The following is a 25,552-nucleotide window of genomic DNA, read 5'->3' on the forward strand; positions in this document are numbered from 1 at the left end:
TCCCCCCTCCTGCGTCTTTCTTCACATATATTCGCACAAAAACCTAAAGCTTGGAGAGAAAACACTCGAAAAGGCCAACTATAAACTGGGTCAAGGTGCAAATAATTTGAACACCGAGCGCAGCATCTCGAGGGAAATTTTAATAACCTCCCCTTGACCTGCTTCTACAGCGGGTGCTATCACTCTGCAGGAATAAATGCCTCTGCCACAAAGTGCTTTTGCCTGTGATCATGAGTGTTGGCCTTTGCAAAGAGGAGTGGGAGAGGCAGAATTAACAAGAAACAAAGGTCAGAACGTTGGATGCAAACAAACTGACCCATTTTATAAAGCCTCTAAGTGAGAAAATACATGCGCAGTTCAGGTTGTAGATTCCATTTATCAAAGTTCTTCCAGGATGAAGAGGTACAGTCAGCCCTTCGGGGAATGTGGTGTGCAACAGCTGAAGGGAAGACATCATGCATCTCCTGAGTGTCACAGAAGAGCTTTTTACTCATCTCCTCCCACTCCTACTGTACATTCAACAGAGCTGCACTTCTCACAGAGCTAGCTGTGCCTCCTCACACAGTGCTGACTCACACCAAAAACATGCTGCTCCACTGTGCAGTGTCACAAACATGCACACATATCCTTCAGTCATATCAGTTATATCGCTTTAAAACACGTTCAGCTAACATCTGATCGAGTATTTACTGTCTGATATCTCCGATGCACCTACTCTCTCTTTTCATAGCATTCTGTGAATCGTATACCAGCACACAGGGCAGTGAACAATGGCAGTGTGTCCATAGCCCGTATGACCTTCAGCCCACCCACCATTTGCTCCAAGTACTCGCTGCTGCTTGTGGGTTAGCACTGCCCACTGGGCCTGCTTTGTCCAGTGGCACTGAGCCAGGCAAAGACCAACATAAAGGTTTCATGTTTGTGTCTGGTGAAAATAGTTTCTTCGCCCCAAATGCCAAATCCTTCAGAAACCCAAACCTAGTAGAGTAATAAGCATTTTTCATTCACATACAGCTTTTAAATACACTGTGGCTGTTATTTTTGCAGCACTTGCATGTATCTTGTTGGAAATACTGTATTTCTTAACTTCCACTGACTCCAGCTAAAAATGCTGCGCTGTTCACAATTACGACAACTCGTTAGAGTCCTTTATCTTTTCAGACAGCTTTGCACAGTAAAAACCTTCATAAAAGCATGTTTTTAGAACTGATTCATTGTTTGTCTAAAAATACAGGGTGCGGATATGAAAACACCGAGTGGGAAATGAGTGAGTACCATCCTGCTGTGACTTCTTCTGTGTTTTTTCTAGCCCCACCTCTGTTGATTCATGTTAGGAGGCCTAACATCACAAGCTGACATTTACACAAAATCATTCTTCCAGCTGGTTCTTGCAGAACACTTGCAGAACTGTGAGAGTTTTCTGTTTTTGATACCTCATTTTGGGTTAATGCGTTTACTAGAAGCATGCAGAGTGTGTCTATTCATGTGAATGCCTTTAGCACCCACACACAGCCCTGAGGGCAGCTGAGCATCCAAACAAAACTTTCAGGCTACAAACCACTTCCTGGTTAGAAAAGGAGCACAGACACAGACCACGGTCATAAACAATTTAGATCAAATAAAGCTATATGGAAGCGTATGACTCACTGTAACTCTGACTCTGACTAAACAGAAGGCCAGCATACGTCTTTAAGGATTAAAAAAAAAAAATCAAGAATTGGTGCACAGGTTTAAATTTGTTTTGAGTTGTTTTTCTTTTAATCCACAAAAAGGTCAAAAGTATACATACAGTCTCAAATTACAAATGAAGAAAAACATGTGATAGAGCAGTTGCTGATGAACAGATTCAACCTTTTAAAATGAGAAGTGAAATCAGAGAATGCCGCTTCATGTTTTTTTGTAGCTCGTTCCATTTACATGCACCGATGAATTTAAATCGAGATTTTCCAAGTTCAGTGTGAGCATCAATCTTAAAATGTCCTGCGACCATTGTAAGTACAGCACTGTGCTTAAAGTCAGTCAAAGACAGGAGGTACAGAGGTGATATTTGCTGCAGAGCCTCTTAGATAAATACTTTAATTTGCTAGGAGGGCACGATCGCTCTTTTTTTTATATAAGATACAATAATGAGTAAGAAACTACTCAAGTTATTTAACATCTATACGTTTAAAAATATATATAGATGAAACATGTCATGAATCTCAATTCTTTTAATTTTCCTATGTATATATCATGTTCATTTGTATCCTTGTAAATGTGATGTTACTTTCTCACTGTGTCTTTCATTCGTGTCTCACCTTCAGCATGTGTCACCCACACGGAATTTAAAATTTGTATCCGCAGTTGAATTTTGTTCGACTTACCGCTAAATACAACATGAAGAGTTTTTTTAAAAAGTGCTGACAAAAACGAAATAGCTCTATTTTTTAAACAGATTTTTTTTTTTTACAAATACACCAAGACAATCCAGAAAATGTGCAATTGTCTTTTAAAAAAGGTGTAAGATTAATAATATAGTGAAAAAAAACTACTAACACATTTGATTTATTAGACAATTACTAGCCTACTCTCAGGCTCGCCTACTCTAATGTTCCTGGACCTTTGAACAATCTTAACACTTTATCATATTTAACGGCAATCTGCACATGTGTGTTTATGTGCATGAGCTGCAGTTTCCACTGGGGGAGGGACTGTGTTTTTACAAGTCTGTTAATGGGACACTATAGCCTGTGGTATTCAAACACCACTTCTCTTTGCCCACGTCTGACCTGATCTTAGCCAAGACGCTGCTTCTAACATTGCCTTGAGTCACTTTCTGTTTGGCTGCATCTCTCACACTGTGGGTTTTTTTTGTCTTGTGTTTTTGTGAACTGATAGCTAGTGTTTTGTTTTGTTGTGCAGCCCCCACAGCTACCCTCTTCATCCTAATGCTGCTCACAGATTAGCACCCTCGTCTTCTTGCTCTGAGCTCCTACACTTTCCCCTCCTCTCTTGTAATCATCCCCAACGGGACAGAAGTAACACTGAAAATACGACAGAGAGCACCGATGCTTAAAGAGCACAAACACACACACACACACACACAAACTGCCTTCTATATATTTTTTGCCAAAAAACAATCCATTGATTTCTACCTGGAGCTTTAGGCACAACAGAACAACCAAACTTCAGCTTTGAACCACAGAAATGGAACGCACACACATGCTCACATGAACACACATTCCTGCAAAATGTTTACATGGAAACAGTGTTTGGGAGGGGAACAGGTCTTTTTCCTGCTGCAGGTGGAAAACTACAATCGTACTGGGAATAACTGGTGCTAGGCTGCCATGGGAACACAGCGGCCTTTCCAAAACAACATCACAGGCAGGGGTATGAGGGTGTCATGTGATATATCTGTTGATGCGATGTGCTGTATAACAGAATACTGTATATCGGAGCTGTTCGCAGCTATTAAGTCGATATAGCTCCTGTGTGGTGTATATGATGGATTCTTTTTTGTTTTGTTTTTGGATCATGCATCCAGCTTTAATTCTGTGAAAATCCTAAATGGCATCAGGAAGCAAAGGTCATTATTATTTGTCACTAATTTTAAAAGATTCAATAATCCTTTGATTAAAAAATGCACCTGCAGTTTAACTTACTCAATACTTATTTAGACTAAAACTAGCTTTTCCTACTGCAGGAAGTAGTAGGTGTTAAGACAAAACCTGCTTTTCGCTGATATTTTTAGGCTGGAAAATGAAAAATACCTCCGAACAGCCTTGAAAAACTCTGGTCACTCATATCAGTTAAATTTGGAAAAACCGCAAAAACCCAAGAGCTACATCTCAGACTGTACAGGCCTTGGTTACCATGTTAAATGTTAAACTTCATGACAGCAACATTAGAAAAAGACTGAACAAGTATGGCTGGTTTGGAAAGGTTGCCGAGGCAAAGGCGTCTTCTCTCTGAAAAAAACAAAAACATGACAGCACTGCTTGGGTTTGCAAACATGCATATGAACAAACCACATGACTTTTGGAACAACTTCCTTTTGACAGACGACACCGAAGTGGAGATGTTTGGTCATAATGCAGCGCCGGACGTATGGTACACCACACACAACATATCAGCACAAACATCTCCCTCTGCCATGCACAGTGCTGGAGGGGTGTTGATTTGGGCTTTCCCTGCAGCCACAGAACCTGGGCACTTGCACTCATTGAGTCAAACTCCTCTGTATACCAAAGTATATTAGAGCCAAATGTGAGCCCATTTTCCAAAAAGCTAAAGCAAGTCCAAAAGGTATTGCTCCTCAAAGTGGTAAATACTAAGCCACTGAAAAATGGGGTGTACTTAGTTACATAGACAGCTAAAACCTTACACTTGACAGAGGGTGTGCTTAGTTTATGCTACACATCTCAGTGTTTCTTCTTTCTGCACTATCATTAACATCATCATTAGTCTCAGCTATATTGTACTGTATACAACATTTAGTCATACTGTCGGAGCATAAACACAAGCTAGCCATTTATTTGCCCCAGTCAGTCTCACACATACAAGGAATTAAAAGGCTTGGCTGAGTAATAAAGAGAGCTGTGGCTGACAGACAAAGGAAACATTTGTTGCCTAAAGCCCTGCAAAGGAGGGGCGAGAGTAAAGAAAACAAAGGGGGAAAAAACAAGACCACAGTTAAGGCAAAAATAGATCTAAAAATTACACAAAAAGAAAGGAGATTTTAAAAAAAGATGAAGACAGGGGGTAGAGACAATACAGCACTCTGAGAGCCATGAAATTAAAGAGAGAAAGGGAGGGACTCTCAAAGGAGGCATAAGATATCCTCGATAGTGAGCTGCCTTTCCATCCCCCATCCCGCTTTTCACTCAGGAAGGCAGTTATAAATCTGCACAGGCTGCTGTCGCCTTTATTGGACCTGGGGACGAGGTCTGTCATCCTATAACTACCATTATACCTCCACTTCTGGTTCAACACACACACACACAGACACCTTTAAGCTCCACCCGGCCCCACAGGATGCTAATGTTACGCTACAACACTCAGAGCCTTTTTTCTTTACCCAGCTATTTGATCAAAGCGGAGAATGCAATCAAAGGTCGAAGGGTGTGTCTCATGCCCCCACCCAAAGCTCCCCAATCCAAATGTGATTCATATACAGAGCGCTATTAGGGCAGGGTGCATTTGGGAGGACTAAGCTTATTGAATAGGCCAAATCTGGATACTGGAGATAAATAAGATGCATCCCAGTCTCTTGGATAATGCTGCAATTCTCATTACAGTCAAATATGTATACAGTGTATATGTAATATTGTAAAGAAGAATATTAAAAGGGAGGAAAAGAAACGTGGAGGGCAACCCTTCCCCTGAGTTCTTCCATCCCCTTAATATCCAATTTAGAGACAATTTAGCACAGAAGTGAGGGGGGGGGCTGGTAGACGAGTAAAAGTGGCAAGCTGTGGAAATTAAAGTGAAGCCTCGGTTACAGCAGAGCCGGAGGGGACAGACATGCCGTCAAATGAACTTGAACACAGCGTTTCTACCGTAATCCTCCCACAACTGCACAGCCGCTTGACGGAAGTTAATTTGATAAATGTCAGTATCTCGTCATTAGAGGAGAGACTTTAGTGTCATAAATTGCACACAGCTGGATTCTACTCCTGAATATGTCCAATTCAGACAAATAACCAGGATGTTCGGTTCCTTTTAGCTACTCGGGAGATGCGGGAGAGTGAGCACTTTGCTCACATCTAAAAGAACTGCTGAAAAAAGAGACGACTGTCTCGGCTGCCATGTAAAAACCAAAGTAGACACAATATTTGGCTGCAGAATTCATTCCCGTGGAGACAATGTGTCCCAGGAAACTCTTTTGATGATTCATTTATTTTTGTATTTCAGATTGCCAAGTATAAAGACACGACTTTCCCCTTTTATTCTTTTTTTTTCAATTCCTTATAAAGATGATTTCCCCAAATGAACCAGCAATCACGGCCGTCTGATGCATATCCGCTGGTGAATTTCTTGTTTCCTGCTTCCTGGCAGTATTAACATATTCTAGTCAAGAAATTATAACAAACCAGTTTGCTTGCTGGAGGTAATCTTTTTGACTCACCATTGATAATCTCTGTGGAAACCACCCAGCAGCAGCAGCAGCAGCCGGTTCCAGTTATAAAACTGGTGCTATTGCCAAGCCAGAGACACAGCTCCTTTAAAAAAAACTAACAGCACCGCCTGCAGTGATGTAATCATCCCTTTGTTTCAGAACAGAGGGATAAAAGACAAAATTGTGATGCAAAAAAATGTTTACAGAGGAAAAGTGGGGCCTGACATCACACCAGTGGATGAAGGGATACCAGAAGATGAGTAGAGGAACAAAGATATCTGTATATACAGTATGTCTGCATGAAGTGGGGCCTTGTGTGCTGAGCGGCTTCACAATGCTACAGTTTGTGCTATGTGGTTTGTGTATTTTCCTAAACTACGCATGGAAACAGATGCAAATGTTTTTCCAAATCCCTGCCACAGAGACGAAATGCCAGATTGCTATCATTCACCAGTTAGTCCGCTGCCTCCACGGAGGTACGGTTTCCCTGCTGTTTGCCTGTTTGTTTGTCTGTGGGATTACGCACGGTGAGCAAGCGGAATTTTATGAAACTTGGTCAAGAGACGAATCGTGATTTAGGAAAGAGGCCCCAAAATTTGGGAGTGGATTCTGTCACTTTTTACAAAATTAAAAAATGCAAAAAACCCTGCAGCAATCCTTCAAGCTGCATCACAGACAGCCTATGCAAAACAGCAACCTGAGGAATAAAACAGAAAGCATGAGGATTTCCCTTTTTTACTGAACGACTGCTGGCAAACTCCATGGAAAACGAGGCTATTTTGAGAAGCACCTTACCTTCCACAATGAAAACTTATTCAGTTACTGTTACGTACTCGTTAGTGTTCCTCAGGGACCACAGTCTGTCTGATACTGTAAAATTTTGATGATTCTTCAATGCAAAAAATATTCAGTTGCAAGATACTGACTTTTTGAAGTCCAAGCTGTTGTCCTTAGTCTCTTACCCAAAGTTTATTTTTTGGCTTTTTATGGTTATAATCTCAGTTGATGTTTTGAGTACTCGGTTTAGAAGCTTCTGGATCTTCTCGTTTCTTAGCCTTCGAGCCCAATTTTAGTTCTTTTGTTTTCCGGGTTTTGAGGCGACTGCTTATTTTGCTTCTTGGAGTTTCAGTTTATTCTCTGTTGGTGTAAAATGCCCCACATTATTTAATTCCTGTTTTATTTTGATAGTGTCTTATCTCATGTGCCTTCTATTGAGTTTAACTTCCCTTGTCTCCTTACCCCTGATTTGTTCCTGCTGTGTTTCCCACCAGTTTTCCTCTAGCTTCATTACTTAGTACATTTGTTATCTGAGCCTCACCTTGTCCTTTGTTATTCTGTCACTTTGCTGTTCTCCCTTGCTGCGTTTATCATAAAACCATATTTCCTAGTATTTTGTTTTCCTGGCCATGTTTTCTTGTGCGTATTTCTGAACGTTGTTTGTTAACACTGTTTTGCCTGCCACACGGTACATCGTGAAACCAACAGGTGGGCCTTTTTTTTTTTTTACTAACCATTCAAAAAAATTATAAGGCATTTTAAAATCTGTTGCTTTTTTCTTGAATCAATACCTGAAACCTGACCAATCCCTGAGGCAGCAAAGCAGCTCAAAACGTTTTGTGCTTCACAGTCGGTAGTTCCTGCTCCTGAAAAGCTGTCTGCTGTTACTGCAGCAAAGCAGCTCTGTCTCTGTCTCCCCAGAAGACATTACTCCTGAGGTCCACGACCATTTGTTTCTTGGGCAAACTGGGCCCCTGCTGGAGTAGCTAGTTCAGGACTAACCGGGAGTCCTTGAAAGCTACCTCCCTTACAGATAATGATTTATAATTAAAAAAAATATTTTCAAATTCATTCCCAGACTCATGGGCATGCACAATCTTTTTTTCTTGACGGCCTTAGAGAGTTCTTTGGCCCTTGGATTGATAACACCATACACTACAACAAGAATGAGAAAACCAGACCCAAGCAGTAACACAGTAGCACAACACCACAGTTTTAAGGTAGAATAAATGTAAGCCAGCACTTACACTATCTTTGTTACTGACTTGTGTTTACATGTAGATCATTTTGTAACACATGACTTTCCCAGTGCTCACTTTGAGACCGTTTTCTTCTTCTGATATCCTTAAACTGATCATCTCATGCACATAGTTCAGGCTGTGAGCACAGCAGCTCCACCCACCTGCTGTTCAAACCTTCTGTTTGCAGAATCTGACAGCAGTGTGCACATTTATCTGCTGACAGGAGTAAGGTTTGTGATTTTGTGGCATCGCAGATACATTGGTGTTATGGCGCAGCATGAACCAGGCACAGGCGCGATGTAAAAAGTGGAATCTCCAACAAAACAATGTCAGAAAGGGTTTTTTTTTTTTACTCTATTATGCCTTAAATTGTGTCTAAAGTGGCTCTAGAAAGTAAAAAAAGAAATATTTTACTGAATATTCTCCAACCATCCATTTTTTGCCACTTAGCCAATTCAGGTTGGCAGGGTGGTTGAGAGCGGTAACTACGGCACCACCACTGAAAGTTTACCATGAACAGAACAGTAACACACACACACCACAACACACAGTATAGTTTTAAAACAGACATCACACTGATGAAAATGTTTTATTATAGCTTTATTAAGCCAGTGTTTTTATTTTCTATGATTAATTTCTTTTAAATTGTATCACATTTGCCACATCCAGCTCATTTTTTCAATTTATTGCCTAAAAAAAAAGAACTGTGTAATTTGTTTATTTGTTTGTTTTTAAAGTACCCATCAGTATATTGACTAACTTCAGGATGCTTTGAATGAATGCTTTGTTTCACAAGCCTCGTGCTTGGATGGATGCTGCATCACTGCCCCAAACAGGGAGACAAGCAATACAATAGAAAATTATGTGATAAGAAGACAGGAAGATGAAAAGAGACAGACAAGTTGACAAGTAGGCGGGTTGAAGATATATAGTGTACGGAAAGAAATGACCTAAACACAAAAATAAACAGAATCACAACAAAAGAGATCACATACACAAATAAAACCGCACCACCAATCATGCAGAGTCAGTCGCAGAGTCTGTCATGTCTCGTTAGTTTTGTCATCTTCCCCTCGGTGCTGTGGGTTTTTACATCTCCTCTGTACCCGCCAGCTTTCTAATTCTCTTTCTCCTTCCTGCCTCCACTTCCTTTCATCACACAGTACTTCAGAGCAGAGCGCGCTCCTGTCTCGGTGGACACGCGCTCAGAACACACCGCTCTTACCCTTAATTCTGCCAGACAAACCTTTGATTCCATAAGCGCCTGTCGCGCCCTTCTCGTCAACCGCTAAAGTCATTAGGAAAGAGACTCATTACTCCGACCCCCGAAGCGTTATGGGGGAAATAAGTGTTCAAATTGCTGCAAAAATCACACAGAGACTCTGATGAATAATACAGCATGTTAAATTACTTTCTCCACTCTGGAATATGGACGGTGCTCATTAGAAAGTGGTTTCTACTGGCAAAGACGGTCTGGCTTTAGGTTGTTAAGGGAAAGGGAACACTAAGGAAATTTTAAGGTAGAGCTAATTTATTTGTATTTCCATGTGTTATTATAACAAGTCCATATTCTTAATCTTTAGTTGAGGCTTTACGCTACATACCATCTTTCCTCACAATCTCTTGATTTGTGCGTTTGTCTGCTTCCTTTCATTTCCTTTCCAAGTTGGCCTTTGCAGGAGCCAGCCTGCGATCTCGCCACAGCGTTAAATCTTGAGGGCAGACCTTAGCTCTCTGACAATCTCTTTAATGCATCATGAGCACCGTGGTGATTGCGTGTGTTTCCATGTGGGCGGAGAGCAGCCTCATTAATTTGTCTACAGCAAAGCTGGCACTCTCCACTGATATCCAAAAATCACTCTGCGGCCCGCCATAAGTAATGTGCGTGTTTAAAATGCTCTAAAGTCTCTTAGGGGTGTTAAGCTTGGGGTGCTTGCATCATTAAACCAAGATGTGAAGATTTCATCAAATAAGTAATAGTTTCACGAAAATATTCAATATAAAATCTCAATAAAAGCTGCTTTCACACACAGCAGCTGCAGAGGAAGCGAAAACGATGCCATACAGAGGTTGAAAATGAACCAGAAAGTGCCTTGCATAAGAAAAACTGATCTCAGCCTGACTGTTACTGAAAGTGCACCAATACTGTTACATCTGAGGTAACTTACAGGTCTGGCGGATGAGCAAATGCAGCCTGTCAGCTGATTTCTTTCACTTTAGCTTGAACTAATAGAACCATGAGTAAACACACTAGCAGCTCACTGAGGGTACACTTATGCACATGCTGCACATGTGTTCAGCTAAATGCTAATTTTAGCGCATTACACACATCCATGTAACATTTCACAAGGATATCAAGCTGTTAGCAGTGTGTTAACATTGTGCTTTTTATGTAAGCCACTGCAGATCAGTGTCAGAGCATGCTGTTTGCTAATTAGCGCTGAGTATAAAGTACTGAGGGTAACAGTGACATCATTAATTTTGTTGATCAACTCATCCAAAGAGCCACGTAACCAGTGTAGCAATTACAAGTACAACATATCTATATGTATACTGGGAACACAGGTGTTTCTGTGTATCTGTTGCTGGAAGCTGAAGGCAAAGGTTAAAGGTTACCGCAGTAGGAGAATGGGGACAAAGGTCGCCTGTTTTTCTTTTCTTTTTCTTTTTTTTTTTTTTACTGCGTGTTTCTGTGCGTATGCCTCGAGGGAAAAAAGCTGAAAACCAATTACCAAAAAATATTACTTTTCCAATCAATAAAACCACCAGCTAGAAAGCTCACAATGGACTTTATCAGCTATTGGACCTCACTCATTTCATGAAATAATGAAAGCACTGAATGTGGTGTTGCAGACAGTCTTTAAAGAGAAATATGCTCCTATAATGCTGAGCAGATCTGTTGTCCAGGTGTGACATTTTTGCAACAGGAGTATATAAAAAAGCTAAAATAAATAAATAAATAAATAAAAAAAGGTCAGCTACTCCTCTGTAATTGACATTTTTTAAGTTGCTGTCCATACACAACATTTTCTAAAGCTCATCACTCTATTGATTTCACCCTGAAGCCTCAAGCTTTATGTCAGTGTAAGAAATCCCCCCCGTTAACGTTGCTTTGTTTAAGCCCAGACTGAAGGGAATCTGAGGAAAGATTTGTTGTACTTCGTCCACTGTAAACAAATTTTAATGCCTAAAATACGTACCACATGATTTCTCCACTCTGACTTTCACTAGATTTTTGAAATAACACACTATGCTGACAGTTAGCAGAAAATGAATGAACAATAATCTATCAACGACAGGGCACAAATGAAGATAGATAACACGTCTGACAAGCAGATGCTTAGCAGACATCTCATTATTTTTCAGAGTAACAGCATAACAGTGCAATGGCTGATCAGACTAACAGATTAATACTATAACACTAAAAATGGTATGTTAGTATCCTACAAGCAGTCTGAATTGATTGTGATTTTTATAATGGGATTATGGTGTGCACTGTTTAATGAGAATCTCAGTGTAGAAGCAGAGCAGATACCACAAAAGCTTCAGCCAGCTGTAGCAGATGACACTTGCTGATTTTCTGCATGTAAAGCGATGTAAACACATAAATTATTTGTTGGTTCAATTATGCAGGGAAAGCTATATATAGGACAGAAAAGCGCCAAAAAACACCACTCAATTGAAGTTGAGTAAGTTTCAGTTTATATTAACAGCATCCAAGCTGTTATCCTCTTATGTGATCCTGAAATCCATGTACCTGTTTTGGTGGTGCCGTTGAGAAATCAGCTTTGTCCCATAGCCTAAAATGTTTCCAATAGCTAACATTAAATTCTTATATTAACATAATGTAACAGCAGTCTACTCAGCAACCATCCTAACACTTCATTCTGTGTCTTAACATTTTAAATAAATGACCCGCAGTCATGTCGGCGTTTTAAAATGTCTTTTCAATAAAGAAGTTTATGTTTAAGTACATGGGATGATTATTTTGTTTTGGTGTTGAAGTGGATATTGAGAATAGTGTAATTCCACCAGTATTGTGACATCCCAACCTCAGAGATATTCCATGATCAGGGTAAGTGTTATTATTGCAAAGGGAAAGTGTTTAGGAACCAAAGCAACTCAACCATGAGTGCTCTAACCAAATGCTGAGGCACATACTGTAAAAAGGTCACCAGTGCTCTGGACTGAGCTCCACACCTCCTTGCCATTAACATCAGCACCAAAAACCTGTGCCAGGAGCTTCATGGCATGGGTTTCCATGGCTGAGCAGCTTCTATAGGTGTAATGTATAGGTTCATCAGTACTTTTTTCCATGTGAAATATCTGGGAATGCCACTTTTACAAATTAGGAGTGTGGCTAAAATGTTTGTCCAGCCATTCTACTTCACTTTGCACACATTTCACAGAGCAAGTCCACATTCAGTGAATGCTGTATGTTTACATCTCTTTGTCATGTCATTCACATCATTACAATTCCCAGAGTCCTGTAACAGAGGTGGTGTTATCCTCCTGCTGCTGCTGTGATTGTCTCTAAGAAACCAAATCAGCTCCTCACATCAGGCGTGCGTGCCAGACAACTGCACTTCTGCAACTCAGCAGTTAGCGCCATATAGCCAATGCAACGCCCTTAGAGCCAGTCATTTTAATAATTAAACATGACATCTGACCATTATACATATTGTGAACAACAAAATCTCTAGCCCAATATATTTCCTGTCTAATCACACAGTTTGATGGGTTGGTGATTACCCCCCCATCACACTGTAGTAAGGGGAAAATCATTAATTAATAATATATGTTTATTATCTCCAACCTAAGACCAACCCACAAGGGCTAACACTCAGTTTACTTCAACCCTGGTCCCTGTCCCTCAGCTTCTGACTCAAACAATAGGGCCTGCAGCGGAGCTTATCATCGGCAAACAGCAGAACGAACACAAAAGGCTCCAGTCTTCCTAATCTCTGGTCAAACACAAGCCGCAGCAACATCACCGCTTGGGGCAATAAATGCTGCTTTATGCCAGAGCTGTTCTGGGGGACATGCGTTAGAACTTTCTAAACAGACCACAGAGATTTGCCAAAGCCTGTCTCCAGGGGAACTGTTGCCTGGGTTACCACAGCTAACAGGAAGGGAATTTCATTTGTGATTATGTAATCTGTCAGGATGCACAAGAGGCTTTTATTCATACTACTTACAAAATATTATAGCTAAATATTTTTTTTCTAATCCTATTATAACAGACAGTGGCTCAGGGACATTTTTTTTCTTACTCACACATGGATCTAACACACCCCAATCTATCAAATAAGTCTTATTTCCACAAAGAGGAGGAAAAAGACGGCAACGCGCCACATGGTTAGCTGTCATTTTACATCCATTAACAGTGTTTCTCACCTAACCTAGTTGCAACTAAATTTCCGTGGCCTGTATCAGTTCTGCTCTAATCTTCTCCTCCACCCCCTTTACTATCCTTCCCCCTCTTTACATTGGCACTGCGCCCGTCTGACTGTCTGCCAGATTCAAGCGTCCCAGCATTAATTACCTGAATCCAGCACTCACACATTCCCATGATCACTCTAAAACACACACACACACACACACACACACACACACACACACACACACACACACACACACACACACACACACAATGCCCTTTCAAACACACACCCATTTGATAGTGGAGCATAAACACACTTTCTAAAACCCACAGTAGACTCAGTCTAAGACTTTTTTTTTTCGTGTGAACATACGAGTGCTCATTTTCACAAAATGAGGACAGTGAATAATAAGGGAGATAAAAGAAAGTCTATACAGAAAGTCATTTCAATTATCTGTGTTGCTCCGGCTGTCTGGCGGCTGCTATCTCTTGAAAGTTAGGGGCTTAGCTCACCACTGTGTCCTAAGGGACTCAGTGATGAGTAACCAGTTTGCTATTTGATTCCCCTCCATACATCTCGGGGCTAGAGCTCATCAATAACCTAAAGGACTACAGAATCTTCCCTATCAGGACAAAGCGATGATTGTCTTCTAAAGCTTAAAAACACTTCAATGATAGCTAACAGCATTAAACATGTCTCTTCAGATCTAATAAAGGATGTTTTGTTAAATTTCCCCAGATACATTTGATGCTAACACCAACAACAGCAAGCCTGCCCTGCCAACTGTATTGCATTTTATTGTATATTCATGGCTGCACTGTGATATGATGAACAGGCAGGCTGAACCAAAGCAAACCTCCTGACTTTAACGCATAAATTCTACCATACATTTACCCCAAATGCTCAGCCTTGACCCTTTACTGCTGACAACAAGACGAAGAGTAGCACAGGAAAATCTGGACAGGCCTGTGTAAGTCTTCGTGTGCTTCTATTCCTGCTTTCCAGAGGTGAAATTAACCCCTGTGTGGCCCTGGGACCATTTATGGTCCCAGGGCCACACAGGGGTTAAGGACAGTGCCTTCCACTATTCTCCCACAGGAACATAACTTTAATATACTGACAGTATTCATAAACTCATCCATAAGCATGAGCAAATATAGGAAATATCCTCAAAATAGGGAAGCCAGGGCACATGTATGCATTAAATATTGCTTTGTGCAATATTTAATATTTTAAAACATAAAGGCCAAGCACGTGCATTCAGCATGAATGTCTTGATGCTCAATCATCCAGGTAAGTAAATCCCAAAGGGTTGATTCTGTTCATCTGGATGTACCGAGTGGGAGAAACGTTTCGTCACTCATCCAAGTGACTTCTTCAGTCCTGAAGACCAATCAATTATTTTGCTGTTAGTATGTTCTGCTTACTAAAAGTGGTTAGCGTTACATAGCGAACAAGTCCAACACAAACTGTCTCCACAGAAATGATCACAAGCATTAGGCTTGTCACAAACTGGGAACACAACTCCACCGAAAAATTCAAAGGAGGAAAAAACAGCGAGAAGAGATGAGAAGAGCCTCTGAAAAGCATCATCTACTTTGTGAGACAGCGAGCGAGGCAGTAAGAATTAGAGTCTTTATTCTCTGGCGCCTCGAGGGAGGAATGATATATTAAATTTGGGTTAAAAGAATGCGATAGGAAAGGAAAAACTCAGATGGGCATGGAGTGCATGCAAGACACGGATCTGAGGCGTTGAAGGCTTTTCTGTGTTTCAATGCTAGATGGAAATTAGAAGCTTTTACAAAGCCAGATCAAGGCTACAAGCCGTCAGTGAAACATGACTACAAGAGCAGCTGAGTGTCACTCAAAACTGTATAAGTCTGTATCTTCACCTGACCTACTGATTCTTCACCAGCTTCACTCTCTTCGCTCACTCATCTACCTTTTCAGCCACATCCCTTTATTTCTCAGCCCTCTTCCCCTCATGTCTAAAACTTTCTACTAATCTTTTCATTGCTCTCCTCCCCTTTCATCTCGCCCTTCTCTCTCTGGGGTAATGACTGATATTGAGGTGCCAGTTACACGGCCTGCTGGGGTAACATTAGCCTGCTTATGTAACACAACACTACAAGCAGGGGAGAGCAAGGCACTGCAGATTGTAGTGCCTCATATGTATGCACGGGTGTACACCCACGGGTGTCATTTAACTTCAGTACATTATGAGACAGCAAAGAAGCATATAAGCACTTTTGAAGCATCAGGTCCAACAGGCAGCTGAGCGAATGTTGGTTTTGCTGGACTTTTGACTCAAATAAGCAGGGACCTTGTTAAAAATCTGCATTAACACATGACAGGGAAGCATAGACTACATATGAAGCATGTTTTCTGAAGCATCAACATGAGCATTTCACATTTCATGTTGATTTTACAGAGTCAGAAATGACGATATTTGAATGTTTGAATGAGAAGGTGGATTGCTAAGTCATCAGCTAGGCAGTAAGTGTAATTAGCTTGCTATCTAGCTTGCTAAATGAATACATTACACAGAAAGTGTGAAGTTTGGTGCAAACACAAACACACTACAGTTTCAGTCTGAGAGTTGGAGCACAGACTTCTTGGACTTACAGTTAGTACAGTTAATGACACAGCAGGCAGTATTATTAATAATAACACACCCTAAAAAAGAAACTACAGTACATTGTCACATATTCTCTGAGGTGAATAACGCATAGGTTCCAATTCCTTCTTTTGTACCACGCTGCTTATTGGTGACTGTTTCTTTTCCATCCCAGAGGCCAGGGTTTGGTGAAAGGTCGTTCACACCACAGCAATGGACACATCTTATTGAAGCTGCAGTTTCGTAAATGGTAATTTGACGTATGTCAAATGACTATTTCCAGTGACAGAGCTGCAGAGTATGTTAAGTCAGTTTGGCTGCCTAAGATATCACGAGTTACCTTTTCTTGCTAAAAGTGCTGCTTCTTTGTGCTTAGGGTTAATAGAGGCAAGCCAATAAGTCCGCATTTACACCATGAGACAGACCACAATCCACAGAAAAACTGCAGCAGGTTTCCTAAATGTTTGGATCCTAACTGTCAGGTGTACCCAGTAGAAATGCTCTATTTTTGGGGGGCCTTTTTCATCTTTATTTGACAGACACAGTTAAGACAGAACAGGAAAGCGGGGGCAGAGAGAGAAGGGGGAAGACATGAAGCAAAGGGCCAAGGGCCAGTCTCAGCCGTATGGCATGTAGTTGCCTGCTCAACGCACTGAGCTAAGCCAGCACCCAGAAATGCTCCAGTTTTGAAGATCAGTGGTAGTCACACTAAACAGATTTGATACAGACTTTGTGTTTACTTTGTGCTTTACTTTTGAAACAATTCTAACTTTAGCTTTAGGGCCTAAAGCATGGAGACATAAGATGATGACATAATAAAAGCACAGCAGGTTCTTGTACTCATTCAGACAAAGAAAATTTCCCCATGGAGTGTCGGTGTCCTCAAATTCTGTGGAAACGACCTCTTCTTGTGTGTGTGTGTGTGTGTGTGTGTGTGTGTGTGTGTGTGTGAGACTGGGAGGGCAAAGCAGGTGGGGGGTGGGGCTGCTGTGGGTTGAAATGGTGCACATCAGCACTGTAATGTTTCTCAACCACCAGACAGATGTGCAAAGATCTGCTGTCGACATGCCTATTACACACCAAGGGCATGGCAAGGGAGCCACACACACACACATGCCTGGGCAAACATGACCTCATATAGAGCAGAATACACCGCAAGGACACATGAATGCCATCTATCAACACTGAAGCATATTTTCACGCAACTGTAGTATGTACACATCAGCCCAGATGTGCGTGTTTTCTACCACAACATTAAACTCTATATGACCAAAAAAGGAAAGCAGTCAGCGATGGAAAAAGAGACAGCGAGTGTGTCGCTACAGTAGACGAACAAAGGAGTCATTTTTGTCACCATTGCTTGGAGGTGTAACGATGAATCAAGCCTGTCTCGCCATTTTGGGAGCGTATGTGAGATAAGCGCAGCTACAGGCCCTCGAAATGTGCAGCACAGCAAACTGTAAACAGCTTCCTAAAACAAAAGCCCCAAAATGTCCTGTTGCCCTTGAATTTAAACATTTCCTGTCTGAAAACCCTTGATTTAGCTTTAGCACCATTTAGCTTACAAAAAGTTGTGCGACAGAAGAAAAACAGTTAAGTATACATAGCAAAGGGTATATTTAGTGCTGATGTGTAAAGCAGAAATACACTTGAGTAAATTTACCAGTCATACACACCCAGTAACACGCACGTGCACACACTTACAAACACAGAGAGGCTTATTTCTGGGTGAATGAGGCTGAGATCTCGTTCAAACCAGCTCTGAAGGTGGTCTGGCAAATCTGGTCGCACTCCAACGCTCCAACAGCCCTACATGAAATTATAGCTTGCTATCCTGGGTCTCCTATTTTCACGATACAGATTTCATTTCAATGACTTTTGTCTTTTAAACAACTTTTCATCATTACCATGAGATATGTTTTTCTTTCAATCTCACTCTTTCACTATAAATTTTTACTTTTTGGCCTTTTTAATAACAGCAAGTAATTAATTCCCGACTGAAACTCCTGTAAAAATATCAATGTGACACTACGTTTGATCAAATCCTCTAGTGGTGCTTCTAGGTTGCAGTAATTCAGTCAGAAGCTATTTTTTAACAAGTAATAAACAAGGAAAACAAAAGCAGAATGCACTACTGACTAGCAGGCATCAAACAGAGAAAGATTAAGGTAATGTACTTAAAGGAGAAACCTGCAAAGCCAAAGATAACTGCAGCTATCAAAAAGTTCTGGTTGTAACTCCTTTAGAAAATAAGGGAAAAGGGAGGTAAAGCTAGCATGTCACAAATCTACCACAACTACATGAGTTCTTGTCAGATCAGTGTGTGGTGGGGCAATCTTCAAAGAAAAGGTGAATAGTTCCCAGTGGAAATCGGATAGTATAGGCCCAGTCACAGTGACCTCATGAGCTTTGGTTGATAATGCACTGAAAATCAGTGATGTCTACCACTTTCTCATGCTGTCAATCCCAATACTGACATCATTTCTCTAGTCCAATTATCTTCACGACCACTTTCGTTAAGCCAATCGGCCTCCACTCCGCATGGTTTAAATCTGTGTTCGCTGTCATTCTCCCTTTCAGACTCTCGTGCCACCCACCTCCTCCCCATCTCCACCTCAGACACCTCAGCCATGGGGTTCCATTCTACCATGATGGGTCATCAGAGTATAATCGCCAAATACATTAATTTCTCTATCTCAATAATCATGTTCATTTCTCCATGTGATCTCTCATTATTAATTCTGTCCAACTATCTGTTGTTTGGATAATCTATGATGCTGTGCAGCCTTGCATATGATTCTGGTTCAAAATTTATTAACAGATGGGAAATACTCCCTGAACTCTTCTTGTAAATTCTGAATCACTGAATACTTTGGTTAAAGAAGAGATTCCTTGAAGCTCCAGTCACATATGCCTGCAAAGCAATGGGCGGCCCCCTTGCAACCCCTGCTTGCCAGGGAAAAATGTGGTGAGAGGCTGTTTAAGGCTGCTGCATAGGTACGGTCACGCAGGGTCGCCTGTAGCTTGCATGGAAGATGGTGACTTTGGCAACTGCTAGTTGAGTGTCAGTGAAACTGTGAAAAGTGCAACACACGCTAGCATCATATTTAATTTACTGGTCAGTGTTTTATAAGACAATGTCTTCTATGCAAACCGCAGGTGACTGAGGCAATCTGCTATCAAAGCAATCAAAAGGAGGTTTTTGTACTGCAACACCCTCTTTCCAACCAATTTCACCTGGCAACAGCCAGAAACTTTTAGCAATTACTCACTATCCTTTCTAGGAAGACCCATCCTTAGTGACCATACAACGTTTTCTGATTCCTATAAATCAGTTATTTTATTCCAGATGACCTTTTATTCAGGTTACTGCAACTCAAAGTGCTTGACAAGCTATTGACAATACTCCTTATGATCCAAACACACAGACTCACATTTAAACTGCATGACACGTAGGCACGATAACCACACATGGATACAGGCTGATGCACAAGGTTAACAAACAAAATCCACAAACACTCTGGGGAACAGTGCAGAGTGGGGGAGAGAAGAGGACACAACACCATTGGAGTATTTTTGGCCTCTTTTCTCATGAGGCTGGAGCTATAAAAACAAATCTCTTGTCTGATTTGTAACAGTTGCAGTTTGTTTAATGTGTAATTAAAATAATATAATCAGATATCACTTTACAGCAACAGAGGAAGAGTAGATTTATTGTTATTACACGACACTCTGTCTTTGGTTGCACTCTCACTCAGCTTTGTCCTTCGGGTTCAAAACTGCTCTCATGGTTCACCTGCAGATGGTAAAAACAAGTAAAACAAGTCTCATGTTTGTCACATTTTTCATTTGACAAATGATCCATTGGATCTGCACAAACTTGTATAAAGATACTAATGCACTCCACCTGCAAACCAGCTATATTATTCTGTAGTGCATGGAAGAAATATAAAAAATTTTGTCTGTTTGCTCAGCTCAGCAAGTCCAAGCCAAAAATTGTATGCATCCCCCCCCCCAAAAAAGTTGGAAATTGGCTCAAAATAGAGCTGTGACCTCAAGAACAAAAATCAAATTAAAACTCGAGTCTCCCAGAGGTTCTCCTCTGCAGAGCTACAAATGCAACAATTCCCATAAGGGCATCTGCGCGCTTCACTAATCTGCCCAGCAAAGCGTCAGAATGGTGGAAAGAAAGAGGAGAAGAAGTTAGATGACAGAAGCGGGTGCAATCTTGTCTTCAAATATATGTGAAGCCATCTGTGAGTGTCACATTTAACATGTGCATGCTTTTTATGTTTGTTTATAGGATTTATCCTCTGACTTACTAACCGCAGTTAGCTTTGTTCATTTTAATGAGTGTTCATGCTGCTTAAACAAACATTGTCAGCACATGTACGCACACACACACACACACACACACATACACACACACACACACGAGGCTCACTGCAGCCAGGCAGTCAGGCAGCAGAGAGTCCCCAGACAATATAGTGCTGACTGCAAGTCCTTTTGCTTTGTTTGTTAAGGAGAATTCAAACACATGTTTAGTTTTCATGAAAACCTGTTTAAATTAGTACACTACTATATATTTTCATATAGTTTTTTTTATATTGTAGGAGTTTAATATGCAGTAAATGCCACACTTACTTATACAAAGTAAGTCTGAAGTCAGAGCATGTTGATCCTTTTTCTGAGCAAGAATCCTGATATTCCTTCGTTGTCCAAATGTGTTTAACTTTTTTTTTGGCAGCAATAAACATGACAGTTTACTTATTTTAATTTAAGAAATGTTTTATTTTAATTAAGTTTAAACCTTTTTTATTTAATGTAAAATTATATTTTGTTTTAATTTACTTTCAAATTCTTCAGTTGCTGAAGGGGCTGCATAGTTTTCATAAATTGCATAGTTCAGAATAGCTATAATTGTACCAGATGGTTGCATTCAGTTAAGTTGGAGTGTGAGACTTTAATATTAGATAAAATGAATATTGATAAAGTTTACCTTTATGTAGAGAATCTGAATATCGCAAAATATTTTTAAAAAATTGCAATAATATCGTATCGTGCGTTAAGTATTGTGATAATATCGTACCGAGGGATGTATGGTGATTCCCACCTCTACCAGAGAAGGTGCCACACCATAGTCCCACACTGTAGATTTAATATTATCTGTTAATATTAATTTTATCCACATCACAGAGCTCCATAACTGGGTATACAATGTTTTTACAGCCAGAAAGATAAATCCTCACCAGACAGATAGAATGAGTCATAAGATTTGCAGTGTCTGAGTTAATAGTACTCCTACACACAGAAAATCCAACAAACAAGAACCACAACTGCAGCCACAAAAACAGATTTAATCTCTTAACTTTCTGGGTGTTGAAATGTTTAAGAGAGAGTAATTGTTTTCATGTTTCGTGAAGCTCTTGACAACTTTCTGTCTTTGTTGCTACAAGATCAAGTCATGTCTATGAGTCTTTCTAGTTCAGGATGATTTGTTTGATGTGCACATCAACCAAGAAAAGCTCCAAAAATCAACAATTTATTTCATAAAAATGAAGCTAACACAAAAGCATTCCTAGCAGCACAACAGGAGCTGAAGATATGCTAAAAAAAAAAGACAACATTTAGATCCTTAGACTGCATTTCTGTTTACAGCAGAACTCAAATATCTCAAATTCTACGCTAGTAAGGCACTACACTCCTATACATTAAAATGACTTGAACTGAAACACAAATATCATCTGTTACAATTAGTGTCTTTAAAGACTAGAACGATAATACGGAAACTATTACCGTTGTTACCTCCCTGCAAATGAATGCAAAGTCAAACAACACAAAGTGACCACTTTTGCTCTGTTGTGTGAATGTGAATGATTTGCAAACCTGTTTCTAATTATGCATAATAGACCAGTCAAACACCAGGCGACTGAAATCCTTGTCGAAATGATCCAATGAAGAACAACAAAAGCTTAAACATAGACTGAGCACAGACAGGAGGATTAGACAAAGAGAGACACACAAAGACTGCTGACAGCACCGTCACAAACTCTCTATATCAAACCGACTGAGGTGGCAAATAGGGCCACACATAAATACAGACAGACATAAAACACAAATTACCTCTGTGAAACCCCCCCAAAAAGAACTTAGTGATGATGTTTGTGTTAAGTTTTGTTTAAATGAAAGCAATGATTACATCTAAAACTAAACCATATACGCTGCCTATTGTGTTCCAATATGGGCCAAAATTCTAACCTTCTTATAGCACTAAAGGAGGCTTATCCGCTGACACTAAGCAGAGATGTCACTAAGCTACTGTTAGGATATCAGTGGGCTACAGAGGCCAGGACCCCTCACACTCACACCTCCTGTCCCACCCTCCTACTCAGACATTGTGCAGGATTTGGGTCAGGCACAAATTCTCACACAAAGGCGTGCGTGTGTGCGTGCGTGCGTGCGTGCGTGTGTGTGTGTGTGTGTCATTACACTTGTCAGAGAGGCTCTGCAAAGGCTCTGCACATGTAGGGAAGCAAGAGAGAGCATGGAAACAATTAACCTAAATTAGTTACAGAACTGCAAGGACAAGTAGTATTTATACTTGTGGTTTTTCTGAGTAACACTTCAATCTCAAAGAGGTAGTTTCCACTACAGCAGTACACAGCAGGACAGAAAAATAAATAAATTAAAAGCATAACAAATCATCATGAAGGATTTCTTCAGATCAGCCGTGTAGACAGCCATCAATTTTATTTTGTTTAACTGAAAAGTTCCAAAACAGTGTATGAGAGTAGCAAAGTAACATTTATCTGTTTAACCCACCATATTTGTATTTTCTTTATCCCTCCAAGCTGGTTAAACCAGTTGCTGTATTATGTTTTACAATGAATGTGGTCTCTGCTAGGAATAATGACAAAATATGCAAATGCATTCAAATGTAAAAACAAAAAAAACACCCCTTTTTGTTTTTCACCTTTAAAGTAAAAGTTTCCTCTTTTCAAAATGGCTGCACCGCTGAGGCACAACTTTTATTTTGAAGGCAAAAGTCCTCTGTTTCCATTTCACGTCACACTTTTTCCTATTTTAGTACCACCCTGTGAGGTGCAGTCAATGTGAGGTAGAGGCCTTTTTTTTAAATACAACATTTCTTCCAGCAACTAGCAACGTCCAGGAACCAGCCAGGACATTTTGGTGTATTATGCTCTAAAGCAGAACTCAAAGCTTCAAAACTGCTATCCACAAAATAAGGAGCCCATCTTTTATATACAGTCTATGGCTTAGGCACACAATTATGAGGCAGCTACCTAGTTTCTTATATTTTTATATCTAGGTTATAATTAAATGTATTTATTAACAGTATTGGCTGGCTTTGTCCAAAAAGTAATATTACATTTTGTAAATCTCCTTTAAAACTTTATTAATGTTATAGAAAAAAACTGATGTGACACTAGCTAAACTACTTTGTATACCATTATATGCTGTTTATATGGATAGGTGTGGGATAAGTGTCCTAAAGTAAGCACATAAATTAACATGAAACAGAGTCTCAGAACTATATTTAAGCACAATCTTCAAGCAAATTAAGTAAATGGAGGTTTTTGTGTCGATTAGGAAAACATTCACTCTTCAAAATCATGGCAGCAAATCTGAAATATAAACACACAAGTAAACAGACAGTCTCACGCGAGTTAACACACTGTTGTAAGAGCACTCAGCTTAACATTTGAATGATCTCACATAATCACCGGCTGCACTGGGCAGAGTAAGTAGCCTTTTAGCACAACGTCATGAGCCTTTGGCAACCCCGAGTCAACTTGAAGAAAGGTTGAAGAAAGGATTGAAGAGAGAGAGAGACCATTATTCACTGATGAGTGGGACAAAGGGCAGCGGGGCCTCACCACACTCCAGTGACAACAAGTAATAGTAAACCAAAAGATGGGAAAAGACCTTCGAGTGACCCAGTTTAACCATTAGCACTGTCTAAGAAGTGGAGTTGGGATATCACAGGTCCAGTAATATTCCAAGTGCACACCAAAAGAATCAACAAGTTTGTGAGGCTGTGTGTGTGCACGAGTGAGAGCGTGAGAAAGAGAAAGTGGAGAGAAAGATGCGTTTGTGTGTCAGGAGAGATCACAGCGAGGGGTGTGGGAAAGCAGCATGTGCTGCAGTTTATCTTGATATGTGTCCTTCTTTGACACTTTGCTGTCTCCTTTCCCCATTTCTTTGTTTCTGTTATACCTTGGCTATAGTTTGAAAATGAACTACAACTACTGTTTAGTGTTTTAATTGATTTTGTCTACAAAAATGAAGTAAAAAAATAGAAAACACAGAGTTAAGCTCAAATCACGATGAACCAAGCTGAGAGAAATCCCGACTGCTTTTTCTTCTGTGAACTAAATTAAAAGCCACATTGTAGCATAATAACCTTACTGCTTTATGTTTTTGGCCTCTAGGGCCAAAAAACATCAGTCCTTTTGGCCAAATTCAGTCTGGTTGGTTTTCTGCCTGCTCAGCAACATATTTATCTGAGCACCCGGAGAGCTACCTGAGAGCTTTGTAACCCATGAGAAAAAGCTGCTGGGAGAAATAATAAGCAGGTATGGCAAGTTGAGAGCGCCTTCTTGGGGAGATTCAGTCTCTAATTGAAGCCATCAATAACTCGGACACACAGGTCCCACTGTGATAATAGGGAGCTGACAACCTGTCTCGGGCCACAAATTCTATTTTACCACACATACACCCACGCGTACAGACACACACTATTGTGGAGCTCTGCAAAATTTACAGCTTTCTCCATTTTTGTTGCTGTAACACATCCACTGTCATTAGCGGAGGCTCAGTTTAAATCCGCTACAATGCTAACGTAATTTAGCACTGTTGTTAGAAAGTAAACCAACTACAGTGATTTATCATTGTAAAAGGCGTTACACACCGAGCGCGTTACCAAAAAGGCACACAAAATTAAACATTTTCCTGATCCAAATGTTATTGTATATTAACACAGAGCAAGTCAAAAAACTGAAATCGAATGATTCTTTTTGATACACCCTGTATTTTACAATTCCTCAGCTAGCAAGGAGTGCAGAAAGATGAAGACATCCATCTGATCTGACCTGATTTATCTTATTAAATAGTGGAGAATAGTGGAGGAAGATGTTTTTATAATCTGGTAGGGTAGCATTCACAACAGACATTTAATACAGTATCTTTATTAGATTTTTTTTTTCTAGGAATTTTATTGTGTTTCTTCCTAATAAATCTGACAAATGTATTAGCCAGACAGTGGATCTCTCAACCCTGAAAATGTATAGTTTTAACAGAAAATCCAATACAACAGAGTTTTTTAAACAGATGAGTCAGGCTTTCGCTATTAACAAATAGAAAAAGTCCCACCAATACACTGCAGCAGATGTTACTGAGATCTAAATTAGTA

The 25,552-nt window shown here is 40.2% G+C and overlaps 1 protein-coding gene across 1 annotated transcript in view; it reads right to left on the reverse strand.

Annotated features, from left to right (window-relative positions):
* The window catches only part of bcr (BCR activator of RhoGEF and GTPase), an 85,111-nt gene that overhangs the window by 37,479 nt on the left and 22,080 nt on the right, over positions 1-25,552 (reverse strand). The window lies entirely within an intron of this gene.

This window comes from Aulonocara sp. 'chitande type north' Nkhata Bay, linkage group LG7, assembly GCF_057382095.1.
Source record: "Aulonocara sp. 'chitande type north' Nkhata Bay isolate Kocher_YH1m ecotype deep benthic linkage group LG7, A_spYH_male_GT1.1, whole genome shotgun sequence".
NCBI lineage: Eukaryota > Metazoa > Chordata > Actinopteri > Cichliformes > Cichlidae > Aulonocara > Aulonocara sp. 'chitande type north' Nkhata Bay.